The sequence below is a fragment of the Pavona decussata genome, unplaced genomic scaffold (genome assembly GCF_977016875.1).
Source record: "Pavona decussata unplaced genomic scaffold, jaPavDecu1.1 SCAFFOLD_43, whole genome shotgun sequence".
NCBI lineage: Eukaryota > Metazoa > Cnidaria > Anthozoa > Scleractinia > Agariciidae > Pavona > Pavona decussata.
The window spans coordinates 125,673-137,948 of NW_028145465.1; the positions used below are offsets into that span (position 1 = coordinate 125,673).

General features: G+C 38.5%; 1 protein-coding gene across 1 annotated transcript in view; it reads left to right on the plus strand.

Moving 5' to 3' along the window:
• LOC146482798 (uncharacterized) overlaps positions 1 to 12,276 on the plus strand; it is a 123,737-nt gene that overhangs the window by 25,035 nt on the left and 86,426 nt on the right. The window lies entirely within an intron of this gene.

The window sequence follows — 12,276 nt, forward strand, 5'->3', positions numbered from 1 at the left end:
TACGATCCCGATAATTTTCCCGGTAACTTGCCCGGTAATTTACGGGAGGTCATGACCTCCCGTAAAGTTACCGGGAAATCGCAAATGTTGCGACACTAAACAAAATGGCGGCCGGAGGCGGACTTTTTTGTTTAGTTAGAAGACCTCGGTCTTGTCAAAGACGACCAATTCTGGCCGACATGGCTGACTATGAAGTTGTAGAAAGATTCAGGCTTTCACGAGCGAGAATCGAGTGGCTCTTGAATGAACTTGGAGACGAATTGCGGAGAAATAAAGCGAGAAGCTGGCCCGTTCAAGCTGCCCGCTGGCTCTGGAAGCAAACGTGAATACAGGCGTAGTACTATTGTTGTTGTTGTTGCTGTAAGTGTTGTTTTAGATGTTTGAAAAGCGCTTGTGGTGTTTGCATGTGGGCGCTATATAAATTTGAAATTATTACTATTTTATTGTTATAAATTATCAAACAACGGCGGAAGAAAAAATAAATATTTTGTCATGTAAACACGGCTCATGCACTCGCCGCACATTATTACTTCGAAATGGCTTCCTTTTTAGCATAAAATGGGTTTCTGTCGTGCAAAACTAATCCTACAGCAAGCGATATTGTTTTCTTTCTTGTAATGTGCAGAATTTTCATAAGTAAGAGGAAGTTAAAAATCTGACATGCTACACTGAGATAAATGGAAACATAACCATTGATATAAACAGAGCGACGCGATGAGAGTCGAATTATGCCCCGTCCTCGAAATACACAAATGCAGTGTTTGCTGCATTAGCTGAAGGGAGAAAGAATAAGAAGCTTACACTCGATAGATAAACTAGAATAAAGAACTTAAAAATCGTTCCACTTTTCGCAAAATAGTTTCAGTCGCATTTCAATTGATCGAGCCTTAATTTTGTTGTATGATACAACAGCCGATTTCGGATTTTTTCTGTCTGCCGAAGAAGACGATCAAATCACGCCAGTTGAACTATAGCTATTCAATTTTTAATTTGTATAAGATCCTTCCCTTTCCTAATATTCTCTATACTTACTGAGGCTGCTAAAAGTAAATTTGTATCAGTACGAACTGTTGAAATAGGCGTTAAAAATAGGACACCACCCAGACCGGCTTCAGTCCCGGCGGTCGCCATAGCTTGCTTAGCTTCATCTCTTCTACAACTTTGAAGGAATTATATACTGATCCTGACTATTAGTTTGATGTTTACAACACGAATTCATGATGATAACATTCATAATCCTTTTCAGGTTCTATTTCGCATCAGGGAGTTTCCTGAAAGTAATTGCCGATACCATGCATGATGCAAAATAGTGATCTCTCTTGGTTGCTCCCCTTTGATAAAGCGAAAAAGTTAAACTTAGAACGTATTGTACTATCCTTCAAAAAGCACGAAGACAGTCCTGTCTCATCCATAGCCGTGCTTTTCTCGAATGAATCGAATGGATTACGTGTAGTCCCAAAGCGTTCTCCTTCTCTTGCAAACGAGCGTGAAGCGCGCGCAAGAGCATGGCAATGGTCCCATATTTTACCGGGCCCGGAAATTACCGGGAAAGTTTACGGGTGCTTCGAGAAACGCATTATCGGGCCCGATAAAGTTTCCTGATAACGGGCCCAGAAGTTACCGGGAATTTCGAGAAACGGGTCCCGATGTTGCGTTTCTCGAAGCACCCGTAAACTTTCCCGGTAATCTGCTCCGGACCCGGTAAAATAGGGGACCGTTACCAGGCTCTTGCGCGCGCTTCACGCTCGTTCGCAAGAGAAGGAGAACGACTTGGGACTACGCTTAGTCCATTCGATTGATTGAATTTCGCTGCCGATGGAAAAGCACGGTTATGAATGCGACAGGACTGTGCAATACGTGCTAAGTTTAACTTCGAGTTTTTCGTTGTGTCAAAAAAGAGCAACCGAGAGAGATCATTATTTTGCATCATCATGGAAGCGATGATCAGTTGCCTGAAGTAGCTCGACTCTTGGTGTTTAGTATTAAGTGTAGAGAATATTGGGTATAAGGAATAATCTCACACAAGTTTTAAAACTGAAAAGCTATAGTTCAACTAGCGTGATTTAAGAGCCGTTGTCTGAGAAAACCGGGCAGGCGTCACGGATGGGGGTCGGCCGATTTCCTTCATTTTTTTTAGCTGTTTTCTAGTTTCGGTCAGTGATGTTGAAAGGCAATATTTTTATATTCCAACTCCTTATAGTTTTCGAGATCCGACCACCCCCACCCCCCCCCCCCCAAAAAAAAATAGAAAAGAAAGAAAATCGGCCGTTACGGACGAAAAATCCGGTAAAATTCAAATGCTTAACTTCGGTAACGCGTTGACAAATTAATCGCTACTCAAATTCTGCCAACTTCGAGAATCTCTTATTTGGATAGTTTTTCCTCTGATTCTAAGTCTTCTCAAACTTTCTCGATACGTTTATTACCTCAAGAGAGGAAAAATGATTCGTACGTAATAAAATTTGAAAGATAAACATGTGTGTTTATTGACTTTTCGTAAGATCGTTTTCTCAAAAAGGCGGCCGTTTATGGTGAAAGAAAATAGTTGTAAGAAATCATTATCATCCCCTTAATACGAATAACGAAACTGAAGTTTGGGATCTACAAAATCAGAAGCGCTTTCAACCTTGATTTCAGGTGTATTTTATCCGTAACATTGGACAAAATAACATGTCACGCACATTGTCACGCACTTTTGTTGACAAAAATGTTGGCAAATTTTAATTTAAGCTGTGGCTCTTTCCCTTACAATTTGATCGGCTGCCGAAATAAGAGCCTCAATTTGTATTTAGAACCCTAAACTGGTCAATTAGTTCTCTCCTCCGATACATGTATACTTAATTTCTGATTTTTGGGATGTTTATATTCGATTCTTGATGCTTTTGAAGTGTTGCTGGAACTCAGCTCGCTTTGAAGCGTGGCAATCTCACGAGAGAAACAGTGAACAGCTTTCTCAAACGTTAATTTTTTCCAGAGTTTCTGAGAGTCATAAAAATTCTTGGTCTGACAGTGATTAAACCTTTAAAGTGCCACTACGACGAAAATTTTTACCTCTATTTTCGCCCCTTTCGTGTTCCAATCCATTTAATGAGTTCGTAATTGCAAAGATAGCTATTAATTAGCTTTATACAAGCTCACTGATCCTGGGAATACGTGGCCGAAAACCGTCGAAAACCCGTCGACGGCAAAGTGACGCCCGTGGTGATTCTAAAATGCGGTTGCTTGTATGAGATCTTTGTGTGACGTCATACGCGCATCGAACCTTGCAAGAACTCAGTAAACCTCAGTTATCGTAAGTCCTAAAGTTAGTGAATAGGCAAGATTATTTGTAAGATTCGCCATCCAGTCTGGTGAAAAGCGATCTAAAGGACAATTTTACCGAATATCTTGGATTATAATTTCCCTGGCGGTGGATTTGGAGTCGTATGACTGCAAAGAATACGCTTCGAAGACACGCGAACAGCTCATTCAAGCCTGGGATTTACATGTAAAGCCGAAGAAGAAACGAATTCACTCCGGCATTTACTCAGCAACTGTATTGGAGGTAGACATATGGTTATTTAATATTCTGGATATGTTTTCTATTTGGGATCAGTAAACAGAACCTAATCACTATTCGCAGCAGCACTTGAGCAACAAATTATTGAATAGGATGGATAACTCCAGACCAATACATGTTGATGTTATGTTGGTGGCGTGTATGGTGTTTGCATGTATCAATCAAAGCTGCATAATGAATCAATAAAAAAAGAACTATTAACCTCTTTTTTTATAGTTCAATAGAGCTTTGACAAAACTAAAATGATGTATAATTAACTTCAGTTGAAAAGTGGGTAGCTGTAGCTGTAATATACAGAATATTTGCAATATTACAATACTACAGGGCTGTAATCTACCAGGTATTACCTGGTTAGATCCCTTCCTCATTCTACAACAACTTTCAAGAAGTAAATGAAGTAATCATGAGGGGCCTAATATTTTAAAGCCACAGTCCAAGTAACATTCAACAATAAATTGTGTAAAGCCCTCAAATGCAGCTGGAAAACTAAAGATTTAAAATAAGAAAGTTTAGGAGGACAGCTAAGGAGGAAACCTTAGTAGGCTTGCATCATATCTCACCCATTTTTGTTATTTCAATAATGTTTGTTCCTTGGTCAATGAAGATGTGTGAATCTGAGTGAAACAAGCAAACCAGCCTCTTGATCTCATTTAAAACTGACACTATAATTGTAATCATTTTACATGTTGAGTGTGAAGAGCCAGCATAACACATAACACTGTCCTGTAACAGTATTGTGTATTTTCCCACAAAATCACACAATGTTCACAGACATAAAATTGAAATATTAAAGTTATGAAAGAATGACCATCCTTTCCACAGATATACCTTAATTATTCTTGGAGATTCAACCAGAAATGAGATTTAATGTCTTTTTTTTTTGGTGTTTTCAATTAAGAGCCAAAATACTTTAACCTAAATTTTCACACAAACCACAGCTTATTTTTTTGTTTTTGTTCAGCGACATGAACTTCATTTAAATTTTTTTTCTATCTTGTAATTTTTATCTTACATGACCCCACAAACGTTTTCATGCTTTATACTTATACTATGTGTTTGTTGTTTTTCTATTCTGTTTAGCTTTTTCCTTCTGTCAAATAGCCCTGGCTTTCTTATGTTGGATGTTGATATCTGTGGGTTTTTACTTTGGCCTTCAGAAAATAACCAGAACCAAGAACAGGGCCAGCTTTAAATATCAAAGCCATTTTTTATGCCAATAATACCACATATTTTACTTTTTTTCATTTATTATTATTATTATTATTATTATTATTATTACTATTATTATTTTATTATTTTTTTTTTGGGGGGGGGGGGGGATTTTTTGTTTTGTTTTAGTTGTTGCTGTTATGACATAACACTCAAATCTCTCTCACTATGAATAAGCCAACAAACTAATTGGCCATGAGTAAACAATTTCCATAATCCCTTCACTGTTTATATTAATGTGCTTGACCTACACTGTATATCCAGGAGATTTTTTTGAAGACTCTCCTATCAGCTATGTTGGCAGTTTCTAGGATCAAATTTAAAGGTACGCCTTTTGCTGTGGCGTTCTCTGATAACCATATTCAACAATGAGAATACTCAGAGCACAAGAATGCATGCCATGATCCCACTGGCCAAAAACCTTCCCTGTATAAAGATAAGTTTACCCTTGAAGTCAGAGGCCAGTCTTGCTGTCTACTCTCACCATGTCTGCAGCATTGTGGTTCTTGATGACATGGGTATGACAGCAACTTTTAAAAAAACCACACACACACACACACAGTCTGCATGCCTTACCAGTACCTACTTGTCATATTGATATGATATCAATGCTAAATATTGCAAAAATTTGCTGGTAGTTCTCCTCCTCTCCCTTCCATTTATAAATTTGCACATTATGTACAATGTAAACCTTAGTGTAAGATCCTGGCTCATTCTTCTGGACAAGGTATCTTCTGTAACTGTGAAAATGCCTTCATGCTTCCCTAAACTAACCCTAATAATACAGATCCCAATATTTTAAGGTTCAGGAAGTGTCGTTGACAGATCTAAACTAAAAGCTAAGTGAGATTTACTATGGCATTATTACCATGGGTAGTACTTTTTACCATGGTGTGCTTAATTAGGTGACCTTGTTGACGCCTTTGTACTGTCTCTGGTATATACCAAAACAGTGCAATACTTTTGTTAGAAATTTATTGTTGTACAAAAAATGCTATAAAATTGGCTGTTCATATAACAGACTTTGCCAAGAAAACAAAAGAAGGCAAAAATACAAAATTAATAATTCAAACACAAAGATGAAATTTACCAAGCACTGGTAGTTTTCCACACTCTTTAGAATAGGGTATTGGACAAAATACTGTCTCAATTTTGTCAGTTTGGTTCATTTGTTCTCTTTAGTACAAACTAATATGGTTTAAATTGTAGATATTATCTTGACTTGTCCCAGATGATAATTTTCATGCAAGTCTGCACAAAGGTGCAGTCAAAGCATAATTTACAAGTGATGTTTAAAAAAATTGCTCAATAATAGTATTATAATATTAGTTAATAACACAGACCAAATAGGATTGCCACAATACCTTGTTGACTCGCAGTAATCAGTGATGGTTACATTAGAGAATTTTGCAAGTTGGAGTGTCAGCAGGTCCACATCAGCTGGAAAGTTGCCTGCAAATTTCTTCTGACCTGTACTTTCACATATCATGTGATTGTTTCAATATATAGATATGAATTTTTCATGTCAATGTCACAATCAGTTTAATTACAATTGCTCATTTAATACAGATCGAAAATCTCGCCTTGCTGTGTGTTCTACAGTCGGCATACAAGTCTTTCAGAAATGTGTTGGGTGCTTTGTACGAGGAGACCATTCGAAAAACTCGAGGCAGTTGATTGTCAATATTATACCACAAGCAATTATTATTATTATTATTATTATTATTATTATTATTATTATTATTTTGAATAAAATGGACTATCTATGCAATTTTATTTTACCAAAGCATGACACTTATAGGAAGTAGACGTAATGAACACTAGACAAACAAAGCACTACAATGAGCTATAAACAAAACATACACACCACCACTCCGCGCCACTTGCTTTCATTGCACGCATTCACGAAAACAGTTCATTTCCGATCCGTTATCTTGGCCTAATCGTTTCACTTAGTCCCTCGCTTTACCCTGGAAAAGTAAGCATCGAGGCAGTAGCATTGTATGGCAGTCCTTGCGTTTGAGTTTCCCTCGAAGCAGCTGTCGAAGTCGTCGAGAGGATACGTCTTTAGTACTTCGGTGCGATGTACAAAAAGACGATTAGTCTGAAGAAATAACCTCCTTTTGACCTATTTCAGAACCATAAATGTTCAAACAACCACCATTAGGTTTCTTTCGGCTGCCCACAATACGTGTGTGTTGTAAAGACGGCCCTTGAGCCACTAAAATAAAAAGAAGTGGCTTCTTTCAGCGAGATCGAACATTCGAAAGCAGGCCATGTTGTTGTGCGCGTATGACGTCATATTCCTGTCGGTGCAACTAGATCCAGCTCTCTATGTAGTTCACGTCCATTTGTCGTTTGAGTAATGGCGGCACAGCGAAGCTGAACTTCGCGTTTAAAATAACTGGTCTTCCCGTTGGAATTTCGATGTAAAATTTGGCGTGGTTAGTATTTCTCACTTCTACTTTCCAAAGCTGAAGAAAAAAAGGGATGCAAAATTTTGATCGTAGTAGCACTTTAAAGAAAGCGCTTAGTCCATCATTTTTTTGGGGGTCTAAATGAAACTGAGTACCTGAAATAATATTTCATTATATTATTCATTTCAAATAATATTCTTTTTTTTAATACGTAGTAACGCACTATATCAAACAAATGGCTCAACAATCAACGAAGGAAATGCTCTGTATTAGTTTAGCTAATACTGATGCCCCAACTGATCTGTTAACATTTTTGAAATTTTAAATTTGCCTACAAATTTCGGAAAATAGCTCGTCAAACATTTTTCTCGTCGGAATTCACTCATCATTAGAAAAGCGGGGAAATGTAACGGTCAATATTTTCAAATTGCGCACTTTCACTGCACCAAGTGAACATAGAAGTTCACGTCCTCCAGAATGAGCTGTTTGTTTTAAAACGCAAATTAACCCTGTGGTCCAGTTCCGGAACAAAGTAATCCCACGATCGTCTCAGTGAAATCTTGCAATCATGATTTACACAGCCATCTTTCCTCGCTGGGTATAAGTGGAAGAACGCGAGTTCATCAAACTGTATTTGCTTGTGAACCGACCAGTTCCAGTTGGAGCGGGTAAGAAAAAGTCATTCTTACTTTTCCGGCATGAGAAAAGTTTGAGTGGCCAGTCTTCAGTTAATTTTTCTTTCCTCCATAAACAATTCCTACGAGAGAGCCGCGATGTTGATAGCCTTGCAAAATATGACGATTTTTAAGGTATTTGTAAGCCTTATCACATCGATCAATTAGTACTTAGGAAAGGAAATAAAATTCTCCAGGTAAATATCCTTTGTTTCTTACTGATCTGGCACAAGTCTTTTCATTTGAAGTGTTTGTTTGGGTAAAGTTTTTTTTTTCTTATTCCAGGTTATTACATATAGAAATCGTGTCACCGTTTTCTGTAAAAGTAGCTTAAGAAATAGAAGGAAAATATGTCGATTTTTAGAGTTTCGTGTACAAATATTAAAAACTATGCCTGATTTCAGTGAAATGTTACCAAATGTTACCCCGCACAATTCTTGTCGTGTAAGGGGAGGGAGGGGGGGGGGGGGTGGTACACTGTGTCTCTAAGGAGCGGGTGTTTGACGACGCCGGCACCACCTACAATACATGATGATTTTTGCAGTTTATGACCATGCGGCAAAAGTAGATCTCAGTAGCAAGGTTTATTGGTATTCATAAAGAAAATGGGGGTAACAGCAGAGTTTTCAGAGATAATTCAATATATTACGTTGTGTCACCTTTGCAGTAGTCTTTGAACTTCCCATCGTCTATTTTTTAAGTTTGGCTGATTATATCTCCTGTGAGATCCAACGTACAAGCAAGCAGGATCTTCGTTCACGCCTTTGTAGTTTTTAAAGTTATAATTCAGTAGCATTAATTCTAAAAAGATTTATAGTACATATCAATGCATGGCATCTTTTTTTTCTTTTTCAAATTGGAGCTAAATGATCTAAGAAGAACGCGTGGTTACCCCCATTTTTTTTATTCTATTATCCCTGGCGGACATTTGCTTTTCCTGGGATGTCATAAACCGCACAAAAAATACCTGTGCCTTTTCACGTTTCACATAAAATAGCGTGAACCTTTTGACTTTAGCTTCGCTTACTCGTCAAATGAAGCTGTTTTGCGACTCACTATGGTCAATTCATGAAGAAAAGTGCGGTAACAGTAGCGGATCCAGTGGGAGGTTCCATGAGGTCCGGACCCCCCCCCCCCCCCGTCCCCATAAGACCAGTGTTTTTTTTGTATTTTTATTTATTTATTTATTTTTTATTTTTGTTCTTTTACTACTCGTTTGACACTAACACCTGACACTAAAATTCTTGCATCGTAAGATATCATAGCATATCACTATTGAATTAGTTGCCTTTTTAAAAAAAAAAATCCTTTTGCCATAAAACTTAATTCTAGTGCTCTACAGTGCGCTACTCTGCTTTCTTTCAATCGGTTCCAACTGCCGTGGTGAAGCATGACAGTCTTCGTAATTTAGCAGAAAAGTAGCCTGCAAAACAGGCGTATCAGTTTTTTTTTTTGCGTTTCTTTCAGGCGAGCGGAGGCAGGCACGAGGCGAGCGCAAAGCGTGAGTGACGCGTAACGGGAGGGGCTCTCTCATCGCGCGTGACTTGCGCTCTGTGCTTGCCTCCGCTCGCCTGAAAAATGCAAAAAAAAAATAATAATAAAATAAGACAACGTTTGTTCTGCAGGCTAGCGGAAAGCTACAATTTGGCAACACGACTTACCTACACCGTCCACACTTCTTTCTGGGTTAAAGGAAAGGCAATACTTTTGGAAACATCGCACACCCAATTTACCACTACCGGGAAATCTTATGGAGTGTGTAAAATATGCTGACAGGGGGGGGGGGGGGGGGGGGGAGGGAAGGGGACTCGGTGGTGTAGGGGATAAGTAAAAACGTTTCAAAAGTTTGGAGCCCCCTCTCCTGGATCCGCCCGTGGGTACGGAGTGAGTTATGAACGATTTTTAAACATGAAATTTAATTTACCCACTTGTTTTCAACAATATAGAAAGAAATATAGGAAGAAATACTTACGTAGTTCTCACGTAGCCGGCAAACGCAAAATAGCCTGTTGTCACGTAGAAAAAGCGACCGGCAAGGGGCAAAAAATGGCGGGAAAATCGTGGTCACGTGTTTTTTTTTTTTTTTTTTTTTGTTTTTTTGCCGTTCGCATTTCACGTTTACGCGATGCTAATTAAATCTCTCTAATATTTGTGCAAGCACCTTTGAGACTACGAAATTGTTTTTAAAAATTTACCAGAACACAATTTGCTGTGGTTGGTTAGTGTTCTGTCACATTGATGTCACCATGGGAACCAAGTTTTGACAACCCGTTTTTCAAGAGAAAGGAAAATTCCTATTTTTAGCTGAAGAAAAATTACCTTTGTCACAGTAACATTTATGTTTGTAGGTCATATTTAATACTGTTGTTTTAGTGCCAGTCTGACGTATTGTACGGTGGCTGGGCTCCTGACGGTGGACAGAAAGCGGTAAATTTAGCCCTCCTCCCACCCCTGGAAAACGTGTTAATGAAATCCACTTGCATACTTGAGCAAATGAAATGAAATCATATGAAATCCGCGCCGCTGAAATTGAAAGGTCATGCCTTAATTTGAATGAAAATTAGTTAAACCAGTGTTTTATTCAGAAGTTTAGCAAGATTTAAAAAAGCGACGCGATGGAAAATCCGAGAATATAAACAGTCATAGCGTTTTACATTTAGGTTTATCCATCAAACAAATGTAGTGTAAGCTTTTATATCCAAACTTGAAGAATATGTAGCTAAAGTGTGCGTGACAATGTGCGTGACATGTTATTTTGTCCAATATTACGGATAAAATGCACCTGAAATCAAGGTTGAAAGCGCTTCTGATTTTGTAGATCCCAAACTTCAGTTTCGTTATTCGTGTTAAGGGGATGATAATGATTTCTTATAACTATTTTCTTTCACCGTAAACGGCCGCCTTTTTGAGAAAACAATCTTACGAAAAGTCAATAAACACACATGTTTATCTGTCGAATTTTATTACGTACGAATCATTTTTCCTCTCTTGAGGTAATAAACGTATCGAGAAAGTTTGAGATGACTTAGAATCAGAGAAAAACTATCCAAATAAGAGATTCTCGAAGTTGGTAGAATTTGAGTAGCGAGTAATTTGTCAACGCGTTACCGAAGTTAAGCATTTGAATTTTACCGGATTTCTCGTCCGTAACGGCCGATTTTTTTTTGGGGGGGAGGGGGGGGGCGGTCGGATCTCGAAAACTATAAGGAGTTGGAATATAAAAATATTGCCTTTCAACATCACTGACCGAAACTAGGAAACAGCTAAAAAACGATGGAAATCGGCCGACCCCCATCCGTGACGCCTGCCCGGTTTTCTCAGACAACGGCTCTCAATCGTTTTTTTGCGGCAGATGCCAAATCGACTTATGTACACTGTTTTGTATCACACAACAAGGTGCGATCAGTTGAAATACGACTGAAACTATTTTGCGAAAAGAGGGATGGTTTTTTTGTTCGTTGCTCTCGTTTTTCTATCGTGACTACAGAACACTTCTTGTTCTTTTTACCTCTAGCTAATGCAGCAAACACCATTTGTGTATTTCGACGACCGCGCCTGATACGACTCTCATCGCTTTCTCTCATGTATACGTTTATTTGTAGTATGTCAGATTTCTGACTTCCTCCTACTTATGAAAATTCTGCAAATTAACACAAAGAATTTCGAATGATATATAAAAGAAAACAGTTTCGCTTGCTGTAGGATTAGTTAATTTAGTTTTACATGACAGGAAACCCTTTTATGCTAAAAGGAAGCCATTTCGGAGTAATAAAAATGTGCGCCTTGTTTACCTGACAAAATATTGATTTATTTTTTCTTCCATCGTTTGTTGATAATAACAATAAAATAGTAATATTTCAAATTTATATAGCGCCTATATGCAAACACCGTAAGCGGTTAATTTTCAAACATTCTCTAAAACATTCTCCAAAACAACACGACAGCAACAGTAGTACTACTCCTGTATTTACGTTTGCTTCCGGAGCTTTTCGCTGTATTTCTCCGCAATTCGTCTCCAAGTTCATTCACAAGCCACTCAATTCTCGCTCGTGAAAGCCGGAATCTTTCTATGACTTCACAGTCAGTCATGTCGGCCAAAATGGGTCGTCTTTGATAAGACCGAGGTCTTCTAACTTAACAAAAAAGTCCGCCTCCGGCCGCCATTTTGTTTAGTGTCGCAACATTTGCGATTTCCCGGTAATCATGTCCTCCCATAAATTACCGGGAAAGTTACCGGGAAAATTATCGGGATCGTAAATAACGGGAGCTCCGAGAAACACCGTTAAATTATCAGGGACTTAACGGGCCAATTACCGGGCCCGATAAGTTACCGGGTCCTTCGAGAAACGGGCCTCTGAGGCCTGAGCCACGGCGCCATAAAACAGTTAATCTGAGAACTCAAATCAATGCAACTAAG